This window comes from Schistocerca gregaria, chromosome 1 (assembly GCF_023897955.1).
Source record: "Schistocerca gregaria isolate iqSchGreg1 chromosome 1, iqSchGreg1.2, whole genome shotgun sequence".
NCBI lineage: Eukaryota > Metazoa > Arthropoda > Insecta > Orthoptera > Acrididae > Schistocerca > Schistocerca gregaria.
The window spans coordinates 409491003-409518257 of record NC_064920.1 but is presented as its reverse complement, the minus strand read 5'-3'; the positions used below and the strand labels follow the sequence as shown (position 1 = coordinate 409518257).

General features: G+C 40.8%; 1 protein-coding gene and 1 non-coding gene across 3 annotated transcripts in view; both read left to right on the top strand.

Annotated features, from left to right (window-relative positions):
- The window catches only part of LOC126349682 (unconventional myosin IC), a 397905-nt gene that overhangs the window by 254461 nt on the left and 116189 nt on the right, over positions 1-27255 (top strand). The window lies entirely within an intron of this gene.
- On the top strand, positions 7192-7266 carry Trnal-caa (transfer RNA leucine (anticodon CAA)). Its single transcript has one exon. It is a non-coding gene; the product is annotated as a tRNA-Leu (tRNA).

Below are 27255 nucleotides of genomic sequence, written 5' to 3'. Positions count from 1 at the left end.
GAGTGTAAATGAATAAACTGTGTCTGAGAAAGTTTAAAAAAATCATTTAGAATTATACAGCATAAAAGTAGTGGTGGTAGTAGCAGCAGTAGTAGTAGTAATATCAGGAAAGAGATATATTTTTTTTTAGAAGCAGTAAATTCAGAACGGTACCAGGGCAGAGCCAGTTAGGCAATAGGTATGAAGTTATCCGAAGAAAGAAAAGAAAGACATGGTAAAATGATTAAAGAGTCTTAGAGGAAAATAAAAGAGCAAACTGGACTGAATAGAGATTGTCCTACTTGGCCGAAATGGAAAAAAATTAAAACATGCAGCCCTGTAAGCAAATTGCACATGTTAACAAATCAGTCATTGATTCATAAGAATACTTGAGTGAAATCATATTGTAGGAAGTTGGTGATTTATTGTAATGCAGCGTTAGCGGAAACCGCTTTGATAAAAATTTTCTTCGTTCGGTGTAGAGCCAGAGAGTAGGATGCGTAAGCCACTATGAATCGTTCTCCACAGCACAGTTGCCTTTTCTTGTCTCATGCAGACACTGTTAGTCAATGTTCCTGAACATCTCGTTGGCATCTGTATTACTAAACGGCTAACCAGGGCACGATTCCAGTTGTAGGTTGTCTATCTAGCGGCTTTCAGGGGTAACAAAATTTGATTTTCAATATTTCATGTAATTATTGATTGAATTTTTAAAATGCTGTTATAATCTACCCATTAAAAAATAATCTTATGTTACAGGTTTAACGTAGTAAGACGAGTGTTAAAAATTAGAATCTTTATTTCTTGAGGTAGCAAAACTCAGTGTGAGCAAAATACACAAACTGTATTCCACTAGTATTTTAGAAAGAGAGCACTTAGCCACGTCCAACAAACTTAACAGATAATTTCAAGCCATTTCTAAACTATCTCTGTTAAATGCTTTACTGAAATATTTAACACATTGACTTATTTGTAAAGTAATCTTGAAACTATTTTATACATGGCAGTTCGGTTCTTTCAACGATCGGAGGTGGTGGGGTTTACAGATTGCCCAAGAACTTACGAAGCTCCCCACGTAACGTCGTTTATACTTTTACGTAGAAGCCATGCAAGTGCATTTTTTAAGTGGACTCTGCATGTACAATATGTTTGACCCTGAATTACGGTGCACAGCCCTGAACCCAATACGCGTTCACGGCTAACTCCGCCTATTTATTTCCGTGCACTGGCGTATGCATGTGGCAGTACTTCGCGTTCAAGACAAAAATACATCTGTTGTAATAACAGCGTTAAAGGTCGAACACTGTACGAATGTATCCCATAGCTGGCTTCCTTTTATAGTTCTGTTATGCATCAACGTAATGTGCTCCGTTCAGAAGCCGACTAAAATTATGGTGTTACTTGATTTCTCGGCAGCGGGAAAAGTTGCGCCGTCTCGTAATAATGCTTCGATGCGATATTGTCTTCCAAATACACGCGGAGTCAATTCTGACTGATGTTTTTAGACGGGACTGTTTTAAATATACACGAGTCTAAATACCTGGTGCTGTGAGTCTAAATACCCGGTGCTGGTTATATAAAATCCATTAATTTTGTTTTACGAAAGTATTGAAGCTTTTGTTGATAGAATAACGTTAATAAGAGATCCTTTTCAGTAGTTTAGTCTAATTGCTAACTTTTAATATCGCATAGCTAACATCTTATAAGAATTGAATTAGAATTTCCAGCAGAAAAATAAGGAATTATCAGGCTGTATTAGCGTTTCCAGTTTGTAGTGAAATTTTGAGAGAAATTTTTATGGTGGTCTGAGCTTTATTTACGCATCTGCCAATTAGTTAGTCTTTTTTATATGAACGAATCTTGATAACTTTCAGTACTGATCAATTTGAGAGATTTCTAGAACGTGGGTGATCATGCAATAATAACTGAACTTTCCTATTAAAAGGCATTGCATCCATTTACTGTCATTGAGGTTAGGATCTAGACAACAAAACAACTTATATAAACCAGAAATCTCTGATTAATCAGGGAAACTGGCTACAATGAGAACACCATTAGTAGGACACTGAACAGGTCAATTTGTTTACTTACCAAACTTATGGCAATAGTGTTATGAGTTACATGTAACCCCACTGGCTTGAAGTTCCGATCTGCGTCCTTTCAGGCTTCAGTGAACCCTAGAAAGAATTCATATAAAAAGAATAATGTTCAGCTACTCGATTGCGCCACTTAGACCGTAGCTTCCAAAAATCCATTTCAGACGTGGTTTTACAGCACTACTCATTCCACGCAAGACATATATATCCACACTATAAAGTTGATTCAAAAATTTGAAAGAAATAAAATAAACTGAGATGAAGCAGAACTGTCTACTGCTGTAGGTTACCACACTAACTAATATTACTATCCCTCAACCTTCATATGTTCGGAACTAACACTCAAAACGACTGTCTATTACACGTGAACCAAAACCAGCACACCCTTCCCCCTTCCACTAACTCCAATAACGCCTTATATTAAGATCTTTGTAAATTTGTGGCTGTTCCAGTGAACTAAGGATACTCTTCTGGTAATAAACACAACGCTTTATTGTCCTTTCAAGAATGGTGCACTTTATGTAGTAAAGCAAACGTACAACAACAAAAATCCACACTCGAACATGGCATAAATAAAAGCAGAGAACACAGTTATAAACCAGAGATTTCAGTAGTATTACACAAAACTGTCTGCCAAAACAGAAGTGAAAACAACACATCACGGTTCGATTTATTTACTCAATACTTCTGCCCAAATCGAACTTTGGCATACAAAATACTTCTCAGTAAGCAAAACAAAAAATAGGGGTACAAAACACATTAGTTACTAAGTCTTACCGTATTAGTTACTAAGTCTTAATTTGTTTCTAAACATGTCCCCGATATTCCACATTGATATCCATATTTTGATAGACTTCACGCACGGCGATGTGACTGAATGTGAGAAATTTTGGATTTTTCACAATTTTAACGGCGTTTGCATTATCAATACGAGCGTGTTCCTTTTTTCGCGAATCTCCGACAACAGTCGTTTGAACCACACCAATTCTTTGGCACCTCCGCTAGAAGCAAGTATTTCATTGCGACTGATCGCATCTGAGACATCCACGAAATAGCTGTGTTGCCGATCTTTAAGACGAGAATATTAGTTGATCGTCTTGTTTTAATGATGCATGCAAAGTCATCAGCTGCCAGATGAAGCGAGAAAGAGACTCAAATCTGAGGTAACACGAAAAACACATTTTACGGCGTTCCAGTCAGAAGTGAGTTTATTCATCGATTGAAAAACTTTTGAAACAGCATAAGCGAGATCTGTACGAGTACGTATAAGATACTGTAATGATCCCCAACTCAACGATAAGAACGATGCTTTTAAGTGTTGTTAAATTCATTGTCTAATTGTTCATTATGACTGTCTGTAATAGTTTCAAAGCAGGCATGTTTAAACGGTTCAGAAAAATCTGAATTTAACAAATAAGAAAATGAATTCACTGCCCTTTGACTTTATCCTGCGATTCAGACTCTCGACTTGACAATCGGCAATTTTTCTGTTTTTCTCTGTCGAATACAAATGCAAGAATCTACTGTCAAAGGAATAAAGCAATGTTTTTCGTTAATGAGCGACACTTACTACTCCAACATGGAGGTGGCGGCTCTAGTCCATATAATGAGTTTTTCAGGCGACAAGATGACCTGCTCCGTCAGCAAAACCTTCTGGTTCCAAACATACATATTTCTGTGTAATGTCGCCATATAACAATGCAATTCTAACGTCGAATTACGCAAGCTTCAAATTTTCTTCAGCTGCAGTCGTTGTCACGGTACGAGTACCGCTATTACTAACAACTGCCGCTTGGTCTAGGGCGCCTTGACACGGTTCGCGCTTTGTAACCATCTTTTTAATTCACACAAAAAGTAAAATAGCCATACATAGCTTTGTCGTCAATCTTACAACGAAATTTATTTGATAAATAGACATAAGATTTTGGTCTAAAAATGTGTGAACAGTTAAAACTGTCCAACACGTCGACAGTCCACAGAAAGGTATTTAGTATCTTACATACTTGTCTTCTCACTGCGATTGAGTAGTAAAACGCTAGTCAGCACCCAAATGATTTAGGGAACTTGATAACACGGAACGAGCTAATTCTACTACACGTTGATCTGCTTGTTCAACAACATGGTTTTGCTCACGCGTAAACAGACAAGAAAGACGAAACTCGATACCACAGTCTCGTAGCACTGGAGCTACCGCTTTCAGTTAAATTATTCTCCCCCATCAGACCAAAACGCTTTAATCTTATGATCAGCAGGATGATACACCTTCGAAAATGTTGCCTCATTGTCACCTGTTTCAAATTTATTTTGCACCAAAACGTGAATAAACGTCTTTGAAAATCGCACAACGAAAGCCATTTCTAGAGTCAACAGCGATTACTCCATTGGGATCAGCAACATTCAGTTCATCAACGGTCTGCGGGCAATCTCTGTGAAGCCTGAATGGTTTGCAGTGGGATCTGCCAAGAACACGTTCATAACAAAACGATGTGGTGTCAGAACACTTAATTAATATATCGCAGCGAGGGCCTGACTCGTACGTGAAATTTATCATAATGACCATGTATCTCATTCCAACCTTGTAATTGTGCTTCTGAAGTTGCTAATTTAATCTTTATTTGTGATTCTGGATAACAAACACACTTGTTCATAACGTAAATTGAACCAACAAGTTTTCCTGTTACAACTGTTTCTCTGTCGCCGAGTGATAACATATTTGTTATATAAGTCACATTACATCCGCACTGTGAAGCTTGACGAACAGAAGAATGTCATCAGATGCGCGCAGGCACCAGTCATTACCCAGCGAAGCAGGTATCCACTGTTTGTTTATACATTCGCCAGTATTAATACTGCCAATCCCGTGCACAAAAATAACTCCGTTTCCAGCTGCACATTGTGGAATCAAACTCAAATGGAGCAAAGTGCCGTGTATTTGCTGAAATCTGGTGTGGGCCAGCGTCAGAGATCTTAGAACCAGCGCTATGAAAATTAGTACGAATTTGTAAGGCTGTGCCGAGAAATGAGTCTGCTGTTTACTTTTAAACTGGAACTAGAATTATCATTGTTATTCATCGTCTTTATTTCTTCTGTGATCATGCGTTTTCGGCACTGTGCAATAATGCATCCAAATTTCTTGCAATGTAGACGTGAACGAGTTTCTTTCTTCTTTGACTTGTTCCTCTTTGTTGTGAATTTCTTCTGTTGTCACTGTAGCTCGTCCTATTTTAACATAACGTAGAAAGTGCCAGCTGCCTAAGCTTTTTCCATGTGCACTTAGTGAATTTTCAATTGATCTTTAGGACCTAATGTTTTGAAAATACGATGATGAAACGGCGAAAGAGGCAAGACTTCATTTGGATTATTTTTTCTCAGTTTATTGCATATGTAATCGAAAATGTTTGAAAGTGGCGATGTGTGTTTTGTTATACATGTGATGTCGTCTTTCGTTGTTTCGAAGAAACAGTCGAATAGCTTATATAATAGTTGCAATCATAGACCATGTATATCATTAACCGCGCATGACTTCATTTTACTGAAACCAACATCTGAGTCACGTGACTCGGAGCATGAAGCCAACCATGTCATTACGAATTTAAAAAGCACAATCAATTGCATTTTTGTTATAATCAAATGTTGTGCTTTTTACTACATGCAGAAGTAAAGACCTTCACATACGCTCAGATTAGTCTTGTCTTGGATGTATCCAACAGATAGAGTAAAGCGACGAAAGCAGAGCGGGGTAGCCGCGCGATCTAAGGCATCTTCTCACGGTCCGGGCGGCTCCCCCCCGTCGGAAGGTCGTGTGTGTGTGTGTGTGTGTGTGTGTGTGTGTGTGTGTGTGTTTGTGTGTTGTGTTCTTGCGTAAGTTAGCGTAAGTAGTGTGTAAGCTTAGGGACCGATGACCTCTGAAGTTTGGTCCCGTAAGACCTTACCAGAAATTTCCAAAGTGACGAAAATCTCAGATGAGAAGTGAAATACTTTAAAACACTTGCAGAACTACTTCATAAGTTGAAAGTTACGATGGATGTAAAACTCGGTGAATGACTAAGATTTTGAGACGATATATCGTTAATATCTAGCTTACTACACAAGTATAATCAACGTGTTATAATAAATTACGCTTCCTATGTTGATATCCTTTCGGTATCTGTACTGGATTATGCAAAAGTCAGTAAACATGCGGACTTATTTTGTATAAATACCTGACATTTTGCACATAATAGAATTTCATTTCTTACTAAAGCTTGCTAAAGCATTTCACACATACTCTTGTGGAAAAGTTAGAAAACTAATGCTTCGTTCGAAATTGTTATTTTGTTTTCTACTCCTATGGAAGTGGCGAAATACAATAATTCACAGTGTAAAAAAAAAAGATTATTCACTAAGGAACAATCATTCTGTCCCTTGTTAAAATAACTGTCAATACGTTTCAACTTGACCACGTGTAAAAACTATAACCACTGATTTATTATCAGGAATTTCGGAGAAGCTAGGTTATCTGCACTGCTATAAGCGTAAGAGTCGTACCACAGTCCGTTGAATTATCAAAATAAATGCTTGATTTCAGCTATAATTAAGAGAAACTGTAACTGTCCGCTCCTCTTCACACAGCGCGTAATGACAGGAACGGCTTTCTGCCCCGAGTCACGTGACTTAGAGGTTGGTTTCAAGCATTAACACGGCAGAGATAGGGACATGCGCTGTCTGTGTTATATATGGTCTGTGGTTGCAATGATGATTGTTCGAACACTATTGAAAGGGGGTCCAAGATTTCTTTATGCATTGGTCTTTGCCTAAATATCAGGATGTTCACCTCTGCCCATGCGTTGTCCCTTAGCTAGCGCCGAAATGCGACGGACGGTTCTTCTCCTTCCGCTAACGAGGGACATTGACGTCTACCATAGATAATCTGCAGCGGAGTTTCATATCAGCGCACACTCCGCTGCAGAGTGAATATCTCATTCTGGAAACATCCCCCAGGCTGTGGCTAAGCCATGTCTCCACAGTATGCTTTCTTTCAGGAGTGCTAGTTCTGCATGTTTCGCAGAAGAGCTTCTGTAAAGTTTGGAAGGTAGGAGACGGATACTGGCAGAAGTAAAGCTGTGAGTACCGGGCGTGCTTCGGTAGCTCAGTTGGTAGAGCACTTGCCCGCAAAAGGCAAAGGTCCCGAGTTCGAGTCTCGGTCGGGCACACAGTTTTAATCTGCCAGGAAGTTTCATACCAGCGCACACTCCGCTGCAGAGTGAAAATCTCATTCTGGAAACATCCCCCAGGCTGTGGCTAAGTCATGTCTCCACAGTATCCTTTCTTTCAGGAGTGCTAGTTCTGCATGTTTCGCAGAAGAGCTTCTGTAAAGTTTGGAAGGTAGGAGACGGATACTGGCAGAAGTAAAGCTGTGAGTACCGGGCGTGCTTCGGTAGCTCAGTTGGTAGAGCACTTGCCCGCGAAAGGCAAAGGTCCCGAGTTCGAGTCTCGGTCGGGCACACAGTTTTAATCTGCCAGGAAGTTTCATACCAGCGCACATTCCGCTGCAGAGTGAAAATCTCATTTTGTGGCTACTCTGTTCGGTCGATGGGACTGGGTAGTACTATAACATCCACCATACTCCCTGAACTGAAGACTTCGTGACATTGATTTGTTTCCGTAGATGAAAGAACCACTTCGTGGCATTCCCTTCAGAACTGTTCCAGAGATTCGACAGTCAGTAGACCGCTCCATTCGCACCATCAGCAGAACAGGCTCTGCTAACGGTATACTACGCCTTACACATCGCCTACAACGGATTCTACACAACGCTGGTGACTACTTTAAAGGACAGTTCAAATGGTTCAAATGGCTCTGGGCACTATGGGACTTAACTTCTGAGGTCATCAGTCCCCTAGAACTTAGAACTACTTAAACCTAACTAACCTAAGGACATCACACATATCCATGCCCGAGGCAGGATTCGAACCTGCGACGTTAGCGGTCGCGCGGTTCCAGACTGTAGGGCCTAGAACCGCTCGGCCACTCCGGCCGGCTTTAAGGACAGTAACAGGTGCAAAAATGTATCGGTTGTGAATAAATAGTTGCCACTATTTAAGTTCCAACCCTCGTATATATTTGTAGCAAGAAATAAACACAGCGCTTTATTACACTTCTACTAATGATATACTTATGTCGCATCATGAACATACAACAAAATATGACACTCAGACAAGACATAAACAAAAACAAGGAATAGATTATTATAGAGCATAATGGTTTCCAAGTTCCAGGATAAAAAATTAGGAGCCAGGGTAGAGTGGGAGATTTTTTTTTCTTCAGTAGAGGCCAGTTTTAAATTAAGTTGTTTCTGTAGTGCTTTGCTAAAGTACAAGCCCGTTCTGTGCTGGTTGGAGCAAAGTATCTCCACGGTTCCGGCGTTGCCTAATAGCTGTCAGATGGTGCCTCTGGCTCCCTTCGGTCAAGAGAGATCCTCCCATCCTTTCACGCTTAGTGAGCAGAGTGATCGTTATACATGAATATGCAGTGCATTAAAGATCAGGTATTTCTCATGTTAAGGTGGTGATTGCATGAAAATCAACTTTTCGCCCAGATCAGCACTCATGGTCACGATGATACGTCACAATGAGTCGTCAGCACCGCCAGTGGGGATAGCTCTGTCCCACAACAGACTGCTTTTGTGAGGAAATGCAGTGACTCCAAAAAGTACTAGTCCAGTCATAACGCACAGAATATAACAAGTAAAATCATAAACACATAGCAAAGAAACGAATAATAACTAATTGTTGACATAGGGTGACATCTACATTCAGAAATAAAGCACTGTTTGAGTGCATATGTTGCTTAATTTGTGAACAAATCCACGTTATTTAATATACTGTCCCAGTTGATGTCAAGTAAATATTCTTCTATTAAACAAGATCCCAGGTATGGTGCCGCACTGACACACACCGCTCAATCTTTCCTTATGCCTTTATGTTTCATCCAATATAAATGATAGTTCCCTCTCGGTATTCAAAGCTGTTGAGTGGTGTTTAAGTAATATGGGACGAAAACGTCCCGAAACTACAAAAGAAGAGGGAAAAATCTGCATCAGGATGTTTCCAAAAGGAAAATCTTTTCAAGAAATTGGAAAAACCATCGGCAGAACTACTGGTACAGTGAAGACTATTATATACAGGTTTAATCAGAATAAAACGTACGAAAAACAGTTACGAAGTGGTTGTCCAGCAGTTCTATTCGAGATGGTAAACCGGAAATTCTTGACTGGCGTCGTGTACAAGCCGCCAAAAATAAGCTCAATGAGTTCCTTCCAGTCGGAATTACATTCACTTCAGTGTCAATACGAACATGTCATCGTAATGGGTGACTTGAACATAGACCTGCTAAGAGACACTCCCTCCGCAATAAACCTAAGAAGATTGTTTAGTTGCAATAGCATGAACATTCTTCCATTACAACCTACACACCATACGGCGCACAGTCATACTCTTATAGACGTGATCGCAACGAAACAGACTGACAAAGTAAGAGATGTTGGTCAATCATCGGCCCCTGGCCTCTCAGCACATGATGTAATATTCCTGGCCTACTCTGTGCAGCCCCCAAGGATCAAATCGCGTTACATAACTTGTAGGAACATGAAACGTATTGACCTTGACGCTCTAACAGCCGACTGCTCAGAAATCTCATGGCATCAAATAATCAGAGAACCTACAATCGACGGCAAAATTAATGAACTTGGTGATAAACTCACTGCCCTCTATGACAAACATGCACCTGTGCGCACAGTCCGTGTAAGAAAATCTCCTGCTCCATGGCTGACAGCTGAATTACGTCAAATGATGACTAATAGGGATGCTGCCCACAGGCGTTTCAAGGCAGATCCGAAACCCGAACGTTTTGAAGAATATAGAAAGCTACGGAACAGAGTGAAACAATGCATTCGAAATGCCAAAATCAGGCACGCTCGCTCCCTCGTATGCAGCGATCTGACACCCACGACTCTATGGAAGAATCTCCGTAGCTTGGGGGTCGGAAAGGCAAAATCGGAAACTACTTTTCATGTGTCAGCTAACGAATTAAATGAATTCTTCTCTGCACCTCTGAATACCAGCACGGCTGATGATTTCCGTCCACAAGAATCCCCAAACAGGATAACTAACAACGATACCTTTCATCTAAAACATGTAACAACAAATACGGCAAGAAAAGCAATAATGAGAATCTCTTCTGATGCAATAGGCAACGACAGTATCGGTATAACCATGATTAAGAATGTTGCCGATATCTTAGTACCTGTCTTAACTGACGTATTTAATTTTTCCCTCGTGAACGGAATATACCCCACTGCATGGAAAAGAAGCATAATTCGACCCATCCCTAAGGTCGAAAACCCGCAACTGCCTAGTGATTACCGACCAATTAGCATACTGCCTGCTGTTTCCAAAGCACTGGAATATATTGTTCATGACCAAATCACTGAACACTTGCATGAATTCAGTCTATATGACAAATTTCAATCCGGTTTCCGTAAACATCACAGCACAAACACTGCTCTAATTAAAGTAACTGATGACCTGAAATATGCCATCGACAATCGAAAGGCAACAATATTGACGCTACTGGACTTCAGCAAAGCTTTTGACACTGTTAACTTTGACATATTACTCAGAAAAATGCAACAGCTTAATTTCTCTGATAGTGCAATGAGATGGTTTGAAAGCTACTTAAAAGACAGACAGCAATGTGTTGTCTGCGCAAATGAAAAATCTTCCTGGAAACATGTTTCTTCGGGAGTGCCACAAGGATCAGTCTTAGGACCACTTTTGTTTTCTTTATATGTCAACGATATTTCGTCGGTTTTGTCCTCCTGTAAACATCATTTCTATGCCGACGACCTCCAGCTCTACCTCAGCGTCAGACCTGAAGACGTAAACACTGCAATCGCTCTGATGAATGATGATCTGTCTTCAGTAGTGACATGGGCGAAAAACCTGGGGCTTAAATTAAATGCAAAAAAGACGCAAGTAATCTTAATAGCCCATCAGAAATTAATAAGTTCAGATTTCCGCGAACGGCTACCTCCTATTCTGCTCGAAGGTACTCCAATACCATATCAGAAAACAGTGAAGAACTTGGGTGTAACTTTGGACGAGCATCTCAACTGGGCGGAGAATACAGTCGCAGTGTGCCGAAAAACGTCTGCTTGTCTCTATGCTCTCAAAAAGTTTCGGAACATATTCCCACAGGACTTGAAACGCCAGCTCGTGCAAGCACTCGTTCTACCGAACCTCCACTATTGTGATGTGATTCAACAAGGCATGAGTAGTGAAAACAAAAGACGGCTAGAGCTAACCATGAATGCCTGTGTGCGTTACACCTGCAACATTCGCCGATATGATCATGTTAGTGCTTCATACTCCGAGCTAGGGTGGCTGCGGCCGGACAAACTGCGTGACTACCACACTCTATGTCTACTTCACCGACTCCTCATCGCGCAAGCACCCCAGTACCTAGCTTCAGAGATTAAAATCCTGTCATGCCATCATAATCGAAACACGAGGTCACTCTTATCTGGTATCCTAACTGTGCCCACTCACAAAACAAAAACTTTTGCAAACTCCTTCTCAGTTGCCGCTGTCCGCCTCTGGAACAAACTGCCCCTTACCTTGAGGAAAATTCAATCTCCTGTTGCTTTTAAGAAGAAGTTGAAGCATTTCCTACTATCATCCGCATAAAATTCTCCACAAAATTAATGTGCAAGGCAAATCCTCTCATCTGTCAAATAGCAAAGCTAGTGTCTCCTATCTTGCTCCTGAGATGCCTTCCTCTTCATCTATCTCTATTAGACACGCAGTCTCCTTTTCCTTTATATTTTCCTTAATTATGTTTCATCATGCCTCTCTATTCTTCTCCTCGCTTCACCATGAGTCTCCCTCATACTCCCTGCTGCCAGCACTCCTATCTTAAATCTTTCTCTTCAATAATGTATATATTTTTCGAGGTGTACCTTTGTAATTGTTTATCTCACTTTTTGTATTAGATGTAGTTTAACATGCCTACTGAAACATATGACTGTAAAATAAGTAGAATGCCTGGTTAGATGTAAGAGAGGGCCTGATGGCCCTAATCTTGCCAGGTTAAATAAATAAATAAATAAAAAAAAAAAAGACATCTCCTTAGAGCAGTGGAGAAAAAATCAAAACTAAGCGCTCCAAAACTTGCTACTGCGGTTCAGAAAGGAACTTCTGTTTCACAGCAACGGAAGGAAATGAGCTATATGAAGCTGAGTATGAAGGCAGAACAGCACGCAGAAAACCAGACGTCAGTAAAACCAACAGAAGCAAGCGACGTGGATCTGCAAGAAACCATAAATCCGATGGGTTTGGTTTTTGGCAGAAGATTGTACTTACCGACGAGAATCGATTTCAGCTCCTTAAGTTAAATGGGCGAGTAACAGTGTGGATAAAAAAGAAATGTTAACGTAAAGACAGAAATATAACAGCCACATTTTAACATGGGGGAGGTTCAGCACTTGTCTGGTGCTGGTTGGGTGCAAATGGTTTCGGAGATCTGTGTTTCCTTGATGGAATTACGGACCACGATGCTTACATCAACATTTTAAGAACACACATATCCAGAAGTGTGAATAATAGAGGACTTCGTGGGAACTATATTTTTACACAAGATAATGATCCGGAACTTGCAGTTCCAGATGCAAGGCTATGGCTGTTTTGTAACACTTACCGGTGGATGCCGACACCACCACAACCCAGACATTATCCCAATAGAGAGTTTGCGGAATGCTCCAAATAAATTAAGGAATCATCAGACATACAATAGCAATGTTCTCAAGAACACTCGTCTAGGGGCGTGGCGTAAATTTTCAGAGCAGGCAATAGAATCTCTGGTGAAATCCATGTCAAGAAGAATACAAGGGATTATAAAGAGGAAACGAGGGCCTACTAAATATTAAGCATAACGGTATGTGTTCAGAGTTGATTTTCGGTATTGCAGACGAATACTTATTTTGCGTTATAAATTGCCTGTCTTTACTTTTGAATGTTTAACTATGTTTATGTAAGTAAAAACCTGTGTTGCTTTATTGTATTCTTTTCTTTGATTAATAAGTCCATGTCCCTTCTGTACTTCATTCTGGCACTTTTCGCTATTTATACATCCAAACTCAAACTCGTGTGTTGGACGAATTGTAGATTGTTGCTGCTTTGGGAACGTCGAAACTATTGTTTTGTTCACAATGTCCAACGACAATGGTTTTATCGTAAAACTCGAATTATCCTATTCATAACTAATTTGTACTTGTAGTACATAGATTCCGTAAAACAAATAGTTGGTCTATTTTCCGAAGCTTTTTTGCGTTGTAATTAGTAAAAAGAACCCCTGGTTTCGAAAATTTCAGACGAGCAGGAAACTGTAACTACCTTGGTATGAACTCGTCCAAACCATAGCTCAACTCCTTCCCGCTTACTTCTAGCAGGCATCAAGGATAACCATTTCTGCGACAACCGGACCAAAGAAAGAACTATAAACAACTACCTGTTTTCCTGCATTTTTCTCGAAGCACAACAAAACTATCTAGTGCAGAACCTTGTGGAATTGAAGTGGCCCCCTTCCAACAAGTGCTCCTGTTTTGTTGTATCATGAATATGCTCAAATATACAGGAAACAGTGACATGTGTATATGAAATTGCGGTTGATATTTATTTGCAGAGTCACTCAAATCTCTGTCGTGTTCTCATTGTAGGGTTCTGTTCCTCAGTCTGTAAAAAGGGAACCGTTACAGGATCACTCTGTTGTCCGACCGCCTACTAAGAACCCTTTTTCTCAGTAACGGGTAGAGATATGGAATTGAAATTTATTTCAAATACTAAGGTCCACGGTTCCTAGGCTGTTTAAAAAAATTTAAGCTTCTGAGTCAATGAAATCACCATATACGGCCACGTATGTCACATATTTTGATACACGCAAACTCACCCATCGAAGCTCATAGATAAGCTACCTGCATATATAATCAACATATAATTACATAACCCTCAGAGCACGAGTCCAAGTCACAACTGCCCGTTTTTTATATTGTTTTGGTTAGATGTGATATGTCATCATTTCTCTGTATATATGATTTTATGTTTGTACTAAGCTGTTGGCATTATGTTTTGTAGTAAACCCAATCGAAATTATTATCATTATCATAGTCGTCATCATCGTTGATTCCCCCACAAGGAGAGCGCCAAAACACAATCAATATGATAACTAAAAAATTCTTGATCGCAATTCTCACAGAATTTTTTTGTCTTTTTTCTTGTCAAAAACCTCTCATGTATTCACTGTTTCCTTTTCCTCCTTTCTTTCCTGTTTTCTTCTCTTTGGGCGTTCGTAAAACTTCTGTTTTCTAATTCTTTTTCTCTGTTTTTTTTGCCATACTTACAGGATTTCCTTTACCCACTTGGTTTTCTCTGTACTAGTTGTTACTATGTTAAAAAACGTTCTCGGTCAGCCTGTTTTCGTTCATCTTATGTATGTGTCCGAAGAACTGTGCCCTTCTTTTCCTGATTTTGTCTGTAATTATCTCTGCTGCCCATACTGTTCTTTTGTCGATCTCTTTATACGAATCTCCTCTTTCTCAACCGGTACGTAGATTTTTCTCGTTATTTTCCTCCCGTGTGTTTTCCATCTCTTTAATTTTCATTCTCCCTTTCATTATTGCATGCGAGGACTCTGGTAAGATTACTGTACTATAGTGTCTTAATTTTGCATTGATGGAAATACTTCTTTTGCTGTAATTGTTCCATGCAAGTCTGTATGTTTTTTGTAGTTTTATAATCCTTTCTTCACTGGATGTTGAGTTCAGTCCTGTATTTTGTACATCTCTCGCAGGTACAACAATAATAATAATAATAATAATAATAATAATGTGTTCAATGTTCACTAGGAATAAAAGGAAAGAGGAGGAATCGCCCATCTTGTTGTTTCATTGGAATTAGTTTGAGCGCCAGAAAACGTTTCTTGTTCTCCTTTCAGCCGTTTCGACACTTGGTTTGTTAGCAGCCCGCTACCTCTGTCAGGCATATCCCACATCTGATACCGTGTACAGGATGTCTCACCTTCTGATAATTCTACTGCTGAGTCGCTCGTGATAAGAAAAAGCGGATAGCCTTGAAGCTTATCGCACTAGGGCGACTGTCGTTCTGAAAATGTCTGTAACTGTCTCGCCTGATTCTTTGCCAGAATGTCGCCGGCTTTGTATTCTTCAATGTTTTACGGAACAAGTAAATTTTCGGTCCTTCCCGCTGACCAATCTATCGATCAACGAACTGTTTAGTGGAAGGTGTCGGAACGCATATTCTTTGTTTAATATTACTGAATCAGAAAGTCATAAAAAGACTATGTAATACTGTTTTCTAGTGGTCTAAACGTTAAACTGATAGTAATGAATCCTCAACAGAATGAGATAATATCAATTTTTAAATTTAGCGCTGGAAAAAGAATATTGTGAAAGAATCAGAAAAATAGCATAAGTTTCGGGTCTTATGACTCAAGTTTTACTACAAAATTAAGGCTTTTTTATGTCACCGAGAGATGGAATAAGACATTATTTACATCAAAGCTCGAACAAGAAAAATAACTGCCTGCGAAATCTATACGTTTGGATAGTTAGTTCCTATGCGAAGGTCCTGAGTTCGATTCGAAGTGAACTCAGATATTTCTGGGATGTGAATGTCTGGAACAGGGACAACAAGGCTCGAGAGAGAAGCTGTATTAATAATAAATAAAGCAGTGACATTACTACAAAAACCATCGAAGTGTCATCAGGTCGAAAAGTCGCGTCAGATTGGATTTCACAAAAATATATTTAAAAGACAGTTGTTTGATGCGTTTCTGAGTCTTTAGCTGCTTTGTTCTTTTGCTTGAAGTTCGCAGTTCAGTGACATGAAGTTCGCAGTTCAGTGACATTCAAATATACTGCTATTTGCGGGACAATCCTCGTGTGACGTTGCTGTTCACTGTTCTAGGTCACGGAAGTAAACACAGAGTTCGAAGAAAGCTAGGCCAAAAGTGGTGCCAATTTATAGACCCAGGAATGAGCATAAGTCTTTGCACTCTATAAGTTTCCAGGCATAGTAATAAATGGGATACCCATAACATTTAATATGCGGTGCACGTCATACCATTCTTCTGACCTGGGGCTAAAATGACGACAGAAGGGCAACTGTTACATAATAAGGATATAGATACCACTTGTGGTCGATGTGCATACCTGTTGATGAAAGTGATGACGAAAGCCGCATCGTTTAATGACTTAGCCTCGTATTTTACGTGAGTGAACATACCGAACGGGTACGCAGAAAATGATATGAGCGTTGGAGACCACACACGCCCTCTGTTTCCTTAAACTTCGTTTGCCACATCTTGATGCTTTTAATGTCGTGTGGCTGTCTGTGGTATGCCGTCTGGAATTTGTATGGACTGTTTTTGGTCACTGTGTTTCGTGATACCAGAGGACACACTGGACATGGACAACTACTTGTTGTAGTGCATGTTGTTTGCAATTTGTGTCAGATTTCACTGTTGTTAGTCATTGAGCTCTGCAACAAATAAAGTAAGTACGTAGCTACACAACAACTTCAATAAGACACACAAAACTCGAGGTAAAAAGTGTTTGTCTATGTAGCATATTTTTGTCTTACAGTTATTTGTAATCAGGGTAAGATTTCTGGGACGCTCAGTATTGAAATGACTGTCTTTTCGACAGAAATACGAGGGTAAGTCAGCTATAATCCACAAATTAGTTATAAAATTTTATTGTAATCAAACAGGAAATTTCAAGAACATCATTTTTTTGAGATAGTCTCCTTGCATTTCAACACACTTGGTCCATCTTTATACAAGCTTCCTAATGCCCTTATAAAAGAACGTTCTCGGTTGAGCTGCGAGCCAGGAATGCACCGCTTCTTCCACTGCTTCGTCCGAGGCAAATCGACGGCCCCTTAATGCCTGTTTGAGTGGACCAAACAAGTGATAGTCAGAAGGGCGGCAAGATCGGGACTATATGGAGGATGATCCAGTACTTTAAATTTGAGTTTCTTGAGCGTTTCAGCAGTGTGGGCAGCAGTATGCAGACGGAAATTGTCGTGCAACAACACAACCCCTTTTGACAGCAATCCTCGGCGTTTGCCTGGAATTGCAAGCTTTAGCCTGACAGTAAGCATTTCATTGTAAGGTACACTGTTTATTGTTGTGCCCCTTTCCCCATAATGTTCCAGTACTGGGACTAGTGCGTCCCAAAAAACCGTAAGCATCGGTTTCCCTGCGGACGATTGGTCTTGAACCTTTTTTTGCACGGCGAGTTAGGATGTTTCCATTCCATACTCTGTCGTTTACTCTCAGCTCGTAACAATGGAGCAGTAATGATGCTGTCTAAGAAGTTGTCCCCTGTGTTACCATAGCGATCCAAATGTTTTTTTGCAGATGTCCAAGCGCGTTTGTTTATGCAACCGTATGAGTTATTTTGGGACCCATCTTGCACAAACTTTATCAAACCCAAGTCTGTTGTGGATGATTGCAAATTAGTCACGGTTCTGCCTACGAAGACGATGTTCCACTTCGTCAATAGTTAATCGTCTGTCTAAAAGAATCATTTCACTTGAATGCTCAATGGTTTCTTCATTTTTGGCGGTGTAACTGTCTTCCGGCTCCTTCATCTTGCGTAACACTTCTGCGACGGTTCCGGAATTATTCAATCCATTCGTAGACACTCCGTTGTGGCAAAACACTGTTCCAGTACTGTTCCGAAAGTCTTCGATGAATTTCGGTCCCTGATGCGCCTTCCGACCACTAAAAACGAATCACTCAACGTTGCTCTTCTTTGGTGCAAATAGACAGCGGAGCAGCCATGATTAACAACACGGCAGCGATAACGAAACTAACCTAGCAGCTTGAAAATTGCAAAGATATAACAACAAATAAGCAAAGCATGCGTCATCAACGTAAAACGACAGTACTAACAAAATAAAAAACTAAATTGCGGATAATAATTGACTTACCCTTGTATACACATAGCATCTCATTTCCGGTACCCTTTTAAAGAGGAGAAAATGATTCGACTCTTGTTATGAAATGCGCTAATAATAATGGCGTGTGACGAGGGCCTCCCGTCGGGTAGACCGCTCGCCTGGTGGAAGTCTTTCGATTTGACGCCACTTCGGCTACTTGCACGTCGATGTGTATGAAATTATGATGATTAGGACGACATAACACCCAGTCCCTGAGCGGAGAGAATCTCAGACACAGCCGGGAATCGAACCCGGACCCTTAGCATTGACTGTCACGCTGACCACTCAGCTACCGGGGGCGGACATGAAATGCGCCGAAGCCTTTCGGAATGCGGAGATATTCTGATCGTTCTCATGACTCCCTTCTGCTGAAACGAGCCCCTTTTGCAAGTGAAACGATAACAAGAAATATAGTTTACTGACACCAGCGTGTGCTGTCCGCTTACCACCACAACTCCGTCTGGCACTTGATACAGTTTGACTTTATACTTCAGTTTTCTGAGAATCTGGTGGTTCGTCTTATTTGAGGAAGAATATGAGAAAGTAAAATTCTTTTATATGATCCCTTTCAAAAATTGTAAAATTTAGTCGTTAACTTCCTGTGCCGCCCTAGCCGCGATACGGTTTAAGCAGGCACTTAACACAATCGGTGAACCGTTGGTTTCTGCACTAGCAACTGCATTTAAAATTAATATTCTTCAACATTAATGCACCTTAGGGATATATCCCAGATAATCTCTCTCTGAACTGTAACAAACTCTTTCGATCTCTTTCGTGTCCTTGGATCACAGAAATATTCTTGTGTGACTTTTCGTCGTCACAGTATTATAAAACCAAATAAAGTAAAACATACATATAACTGACATCTACGAAAAAAATTAAAAATTCCGCGTTTAAAAAGTGCCCCCCATTCAAAAAAGGATGAAAAGTCATGCAGTACACACGCAATACAATACACACCATTTATTGTAGATAGAAAAGTACTGTACTGATGTATGCTGGACAAGTAAATTAGTGAAAGTTTATCCTTATTTTAAGTACAGTACTACAATTATAAATCCCCATACTTTTTTCTGAAGTAGTCAATTAGGATTGTTGTTTCAGTGTATGTTTAAACTGCTTGCGTTAAAAAGTGAGTGCCTCCTCGTCACTTTTCACTAAAAACTAATATTTCCATTTTCTTACCTCTTCATCTGCCTACTTACTTGAAAGTGGAGTAAGAACTGCGTCCAATGCACCAATAGATTTTCCGAGTTTATATCCAGGTTCAGCATTGTCCACTCGAGACAAAAAATATCTCAATACTTCTTGACTATAAAAACACTTTGAAATTTTAAATAGTCCCCCGAGAAACTAATTGACAACATGAAGTTGAATTTGGTGGCAAAAAGATTATTTTCACGTCTTTTAGTATAACACCGAGTTGGACAGTGAAATTATCAATAACAAAATCACCTTTTTCCTTCGTCTGTCCATTCTTCTATCAAATGTCAGCAACCATTCAGCCATTATTGAACGCAGTCACCCAGGATCTTTTAGTAACACGCCACTCCACGTTCTGTTTACTCAAATCAGTGCCCTTAAAACATCTAGGTTTCGCAGAATTACCGGTAATAGGATTTTCAGACCCGCATATCATATTACCACACACAGTGAGTCATTCTTTCGAAATTTTGCCTCCTGAACAGTTTTCACACTCGAAGGCTATCGTTTTACTGGGAGGAGCTCTGAAGAAAAGACCAGTATCGTCACAATCAAAAATATTTCGTTCTTGATATCTCTCACAAATATCTGTTCCCTTTTTTCCCGTCTGATGCGATGTTAACGTTCAACGAGCTGGATTCACCACAAACAGTTGGAAATGAGGTTTGTGTCTGCTCCTAAATTTGTCAAGCCATCCTAAAGAAGCTTTAAAATAGTGAAGTCCTAACTCATTGCCTACTGCGAGTGCTTACTCGCGGATCTGAGGTCCACTGACTGAGAGTTACTGCTTCGTGCACAGAGTATCGTTAAAATGTCAATTGTAAGGCTTTTCAGAATGTTCTTTCTGTTTCTTAAAATGTCACTGATAAGTGTTTCACCAACAGCAAACCTCATGGTCATTCCCCTTAACACTAAGATTTTCTTTTCCTGGACATTGATGATCGCGACCTTTCATTCTCCGTTAACCGTTCCCGTTTTTGTGACATCTTAGCACTACTGTACATAAGCTCTCTCGCTTGAAAATGGGAACAGTATGCACTATTAACTTACAAAACGTTGAAACGCATGATAACGATTGTTGCTGTTTGATTTACAACCGTCTTTTTGTTTCATGTTATCCATTATTTGGAAGTTTTAGGCTAATTGTTGTTTGGAGATACATTTCCGTGTTAGTATCCGTTGCTGACAATGTTCGCTATTTGGAAGAATTTTACCATAAAAGCTAACGTTATTTTGCATGAAAATTTTAAAACATCCACTGTTGGGAAGCTTCCATTAACGGAAGTTTTACTTTCTGTATTTCTGGCCTCTAGCATTTCTCAAAATTAAAGAACTACTTCTTATTGCATGATGTGCTGGATGGCAGCACATACAGCAAAATTACGCAGGAAGCAGTGGATCACAGGAAACAGAGACACGAAGGCCCTGCTGATGCAGTACGGAACTGAGGATGATGGTTGTATGAGAATGCAGGCTTTCTCTGCGAATCTCGAAGATAAAATCTTCTCGAGTTGATAGTCGAGTCTAAGCCATATTCAGGCGAAGATGGTGAGTAAGAAACGTGCTGAAACGTTACCGGAGAATGACGCATTGACTTGGCTATCAACCTGAGAAGATTTTATCATGAAGATGATGATCAAATCAAGCTTTTGGCGTCCAGATAGTGAATACTTACTGTATCTACACCAATCACCGCAGTGAGGCTCTGCACAGGAGCCGTTAGAAACGCCCGAGACTTTGGTAAGATTAGGTGCTTGTCATTGAGGTAACGCAGACCGACCACAGGACGAGATAGCTTTAACATTTTGCTTAAAAACGTGAGTCAAATTACTTTTGGCTGGAGTGCATCGTTCGACTGCACCGCATCGTTGGACTGCACCGCACGTGATACCAAACGATTCGATTAACAGACGCCAATTGGAATTATTTCTTATCTCAGATCGACGAATTGTTAAGCGATATGGTGTTTATTGCAGGATGTTAACATCGCGGTGATACCTGTCTAGATAAGTAGAGCATTTCCTGGAACGGGGCGTCTGCGGCATTCCATTACTTAAGCGCCTCTGTCGCTGACTGCCCTGATTGCCATCTTGTGGTAGATAGCGCCCAGAGTTGGCGATAAGACCGCAGTCGGCAGATCGGCAAACTGTTTCACTGCGGTGAGAGGTTTGGTCTGCATCTGAACTGCATGAGAGTGACTCAGATATGCTCAAATTGCGTGGTTAAAGGGTAGGGGCTATGTTACGAGAAAGACCTTGTGCGTCGTGGAGAGACTCCACAAAATTCCGAGAGCTCACGTTCGAAAAAGCGTCAAGAAACATAACAGTAATGCTTTCACCAACATATATCACACCAAGAGACCACGACGCTAAAATCAGAGAAATTTGGGCTCGTACTGCAACGATGCGACTGGTTTCTGAGGATTTGGTTTGCGTGCTTCGACCGTGCTCGGAACATAACCTCAAGCAGTACGTAGGCCGCACTAACTTTCTTGATTTGGTACAGTAAAGCGTAGTATATATTCTTTCTTTGCGCGATCGTTGTAAAACACATTCTTTTTAAATTTGACATTTGTGTCATATAGAATCAATGCTATATCTTGTGTTTTTTCTTTTTGATAGTTTGTTGCAGATACTACTTTAACATCTTAGCGGCTCACACGTATGATTTTTGTTTTTTCATTAAATTTTCGTTGATCATCTGATTCACCTCAAGAATACAGATATATATATGAGTGTCCCAATAGCGAGCGGGGTGACGCAGTGATTAGCACACTGAATTCGCATATGTGAGGACGACGTTGCTCCGTCTGTAATGACCTCATTGTCGACGGGACTTTAAATTCCAATCTTCATTACTCCCTGTGTGTCCCATATATTTTGACCACTTCTAATAACCTTCTGTCCCGAAGAAAAACAAAATATGTGTCAAATTAGTATTGTTTCGTTACCATGGGGGCTATAACCAACATGACCGCCTTTCATATAATGATCTTCGTTACGAAGATATGCACAGCAGTAATTCTTTTTTTAAATTACGTCCTATTTTTTTCGGTATTCACTTCTTATTCTTAAGACCTGATGAAAAATGTATCAAAATATACCATTCACGTAAACTTGATGTTATGAAAAACAATACAGAAACCGACTTTGATTCTTCTGTATTACCACACAGTGTTCGTAGCCAGGGTGACGTTACTCGTCCGCTTGCAGGGGTTGACGGTTATCAAAGGGAAACAAAAGAAAAATTCATACCGGTCATAAAAAAAAAAGTGGTTCAAATGGTTCTGAGCACTATGGGACTTAACTTCTGCTTAACTTCTGAGGTCATCAGTCCCCTAGAACTTAGAACTACTTAAACCTAACTAACCTAAGGACATCACACACATCCATGCCCGAGCAGGATTCGAACCTGCGGTTCCAAACTAAAGCGCCTAGAACCGCACAGCCAAACCGGCCGGATCCGGTCATTCAGTCAAGCTCTTGAGTTGAAGATTTGTGAGAGTACAACGTACACCAACAGAGAGAAGATAGAAATGCTCCTCGTCCATAAAGGACTGTACCGTATTGTAAGGAAGAAACATTCATTGCAATTACTGTTCTGCTTGCATACATTCTCCAATGATGAACACTCTCTCTGTCGGTGTACATTCTATTCACACAAACTTTCAACTAAAGGCGGTTGACTGAATGACCGGTGCATATTTTCCTTGTGTTTTCATTTGTTTACTGTCGACTCCAGCAGGTGGACGGCTTACGTTATACGAGGTACCTGCATCCCGTGCTAAGTCAAAATTTTGTGTTGCGTTTTAATAATGTCGTACTTACTTGTAGAGTACACTCTACTATGCTTTTTAGTGGGCCTCAAGGAGAGGAAGTGGATTACTGAATATGTAAAACATAGGGCGTTAAAAAAATGTATTGCTGTTTGTACCTTAGTAATGAAGAATTACGAGGGTCACTCCCAAAGAAATGCACACTATTTTAAAGAAAATACATCTTTTATTCTATATGTTTGAAAGTTTTACAGTGTGTAGATACATCCTTTAGTAACAATATTTTCATTTCTGCACATAATTTCCATCCCTCTCAACTGCCTTACGCCATTTGGAACCAGCGCCTGTACACCCGCACGGTAAAATTCTGGAGTCTGGACCAACCTGTTGGAGCCACTGTTTGGCAGCGTGCACAAGGGAGTCACCATCTTCAAACATTATACCACGAAGAGAGTCTTTCAGTTTCCCAAAGAGATGATGGTCACATGGAGCGAGGTCAGGACTGTAAGGCGGGTGTTTCAGTGTTGTCCATCCGAGTTTTGTGGTCGCTTCCATGGGTTTTTGACTGACACGTGGCCGTGCACTGTTGTGCAACAACAAAACATCCTGCTTTTGCCGATGTGGTCGAACACGACTCAGTTGAACTTGGAAGTTTCTTCAGTGTCGTCCCATACGCATCTGTCAGCAGTCACCAATACGTTAACTCTCTCCACATTGTCTGGAGTGTGTGCAGTACGAGGTCTGCCGCTGCGAGGATAATCATCAATATTGCCGTGCCCGCTTTCATCACGTAACCTGCTTGCCCACCGACTAACTGTACTGCGATCGACAGCGGCATATCCATACACCTCTTTCAACCTCTTGTGGATGTCTCGTTTCACAGCACAGGAATTCTATGACAGTACGTTGCTTCTGACGAACGTCAAATGTAGCAGCCATTTTGAAGACATGCTGTGACGGGGCCACTCACGGGAACAGGTTGAACTAAGTTTGAAAACAAGTGGGGAGGATGTATGTACACACTGTAAAACTTTCACAAATGCAGAATGAAAACTGTATTTTTACAAAAATAGTGTGCCATTCTTTTGGAGTGACCCTCGTACAAGAAAGACAATCATGCTGTGTACTTGTTTTTCATTTTGCTACTGAAAAAATATGTTTTTGGCGTTTAAGATGGGAGCTGTAGATGGTGTATTGAGGAACAAATTGAGGATAGGTACTCCTGTTCAGAAACTTCATCCAACGACGTCACAAACGTCGAAGTTAGCCGGATCCTGCTACAAGGCCACCCATTCGGTAGCAAACGTGAATCTGACGGACCTCAGGCGGAACGTGTCGCAATGTTGTTCGTTATTCAGTGACCGCCACGGTCGTCAGTCTGTCTTGCCTCAAATGAATGCGACGATCTGTTGCCTCGGCGCATGTCGGTTTCGGACACAGGTTTCCATCTCCAGTTTAGTTTCCTCCTGGAACCGAAAAAAATGAAGATTTTAGAGGGTTCCAGGAGAAAAATAAAATGCGGAAGGAAGCCAGTATCTGAAACCGTCATCCAACAAGGCAAGAGAGCAGCTAGTTCAGTCTTCTCCACTGGCAATCATTGGTGATCAGCGAATAGCAAACAACATTGCGAGACGTTCCGTCTACGGTCCGTCAACGTACAAAATCACGTTTACTTCCGAATGCGCCTCCTAGTGGCGGTCGCTGGCACACCTGTAACTTCGACGCTCTGTAGTGTCGCTGGAAGATGTTTCCGCTCACGGATTCGTATCCTCGATTTGTTCCTCAAGACACCCTCTACAACCCCTCGAAGTTTATATAGCAACACTTCTAGGACACCCCATAATATAAACGTAATATCAGTGCATGTATTCCTGACCAATCAAGAAGCGAAGGATCCCAACGTGACATACTATATGATATTCATAGACAGTTATCTGAAATGGAGTCAGCCATCTCCAACACTGAACAGCGGGACGTTCTTGTGACCGGTGGCTGTTGTGTAAGCTGTTAAAGGTGGCCGAATCAGCCACTAGCGCATAGACTGCTGCAGCGACGATTGTGCTGACGAGATAAGCGTCGCTTGTACGCTCGATTCGAAACAGACGTGTACTAAGAGTATGCTTCCTATTACATTATAAAACAAAATCAGTAACAAATATTATTACTACTAAGTGTTTTTGGCGGGAAGGACAGTAGTATGAAAGCCCCAACATCTTATTCCGCAGTACTGACCAGGATTCCAACAGTCATTTTTTCCCACATACCGTCCCTGAATGGAAGACAAGTAGGAAAAGGGGATTAATGGCTCACTATGTGTCCTCCCTCACACACCGTGCCGTGATTTACGAAACGCAATGATCGATTAACTCATTCACTTTATTGGTGGGTTCCACCATCCCTTCTGGTTTGTATTGTTCACAGGTCTTACTTAACCTGGTAGTTAACTGCGTTAAAAATGCTGGCATATATTGTTGGTTTGCGAGATCTGGGTACTATACAGTTGGATTCCAGTGACAATATGAATAACTACGTGTCTCAAAATTAAAATACAACTGGTTAGAAAATTTGAATGTAGTGCTCTGAAGAACATTTACGTGGGAAGCAGACGGTACTACCATTGTATTGTATGCCTTCGCGAAGTTGTGATTAATCTAATGTAATGTTCAAGATCATTCATACGCAGGAGCTGTAAGATGTTCCTGGGATGCTCCAGTAAAAACTAGTTCTTTGAATGCTGGATTCGTCCATCATTTCTCTGATCGCCCCGTTAGGCGTACGTTTTATATCAGGCTCCTGTTCCTGCGGGTACGAAAGATGCTTATCTGATATGGGTGTCATATAAGCAACCAGTATTCCAGACAACAGGTACAAGTATTTTGTAAGAAATGTCTTTCATAGATTACCTGAAGTATTTGCATAGCATACTAATAAAAAGACCCCTTAAATTTTTTTTACCCGCAACTGATGGTTTTTGCTGGTTTGTTTCCTTTGTTCAAGCAGAGCAGTGGCGGATACATATGGAAGGCACGCCGCTCTTACGGGACCGTCCGCATTGCCATCCGCGTTGCTCCCGGCAGCTATTCTTTCGTTTCTTTCGTCAGTCGACTCTACTGAATCGAGTACTTTTACTCTCCTATGTAGCACGCGCGTCCGCGTCTTCGTATTTTATACGTTTCTGTCTTTTTTTTCGGAATGGCGATTCTTTGAAGTAAATCGTTCTATTTGAACTTAAAATATGTGCTAAGATTCTGCGCGAGTTAATATGTGGTTCATCTCCTCTGTGACATTTCTCTCGGCGCAATCTTCTACTGAATGATTCCGCACTAAACGCATTGAGTCCGGAAATCGTGTGGAATTTTATTTCTCTTGGACATAACTTGGATTATTTATCATTGCAGCGACGAGGCTGTTTAATAGGCGCATTCATCACAAACACTTGACGTCTACGGAGAAATTAGGTAGCTTCTTGTTCGGTTAAAAAGTGTGTTATTGGTGGACGCGAGATTATAGGCTTTGGGTCAGCTGTGAAAGCAATGAGTTACACGTACTTCCGCTGAGCTTTTTCGAGTGCTGACGAGCAACGTGACTGAGTAAAGAGACTACTAGAGTGATCAGCGACCCTGCCAACTGTGAAACCGTTGTCCCCACAAAGAAGAATGCCGACGGCGGCTGTGTTACATCGCTCTAATGAGCGCTCTCAGCTGGCACTGGAACGTGCCGACACGGTGGCGTGCGGGCCTTTTTGCCGTATCCCATACTTTCTTTCTTGTCCAAAGGACCATGAAGGCCGGCCACGAGTTTCTCCAGAATCTGACTCAATGACTAAGCTCCAGAGGTCCTTTAGACAGTGCTTAAGAGACACAACGTCCCTACAACAGCTTTAAATGACCGAACATACGAAAAGTTATTGTGATATACTTATAAGACGTGGGGACACTTGGGTGCATAGAAGCACGAAGGCGCACACACACACACACACACACACACACACACACACACACACACACACACACACACACACACACACACACGGTAGAGGAACCGAAAGGAAGTACCTTGACATTAAGAACTAATAACCATCTTTGAATATTTAATTTTGTTGACGCAAACATTTCAGTAATGTAACAAAAGCCATGGGGTTGCG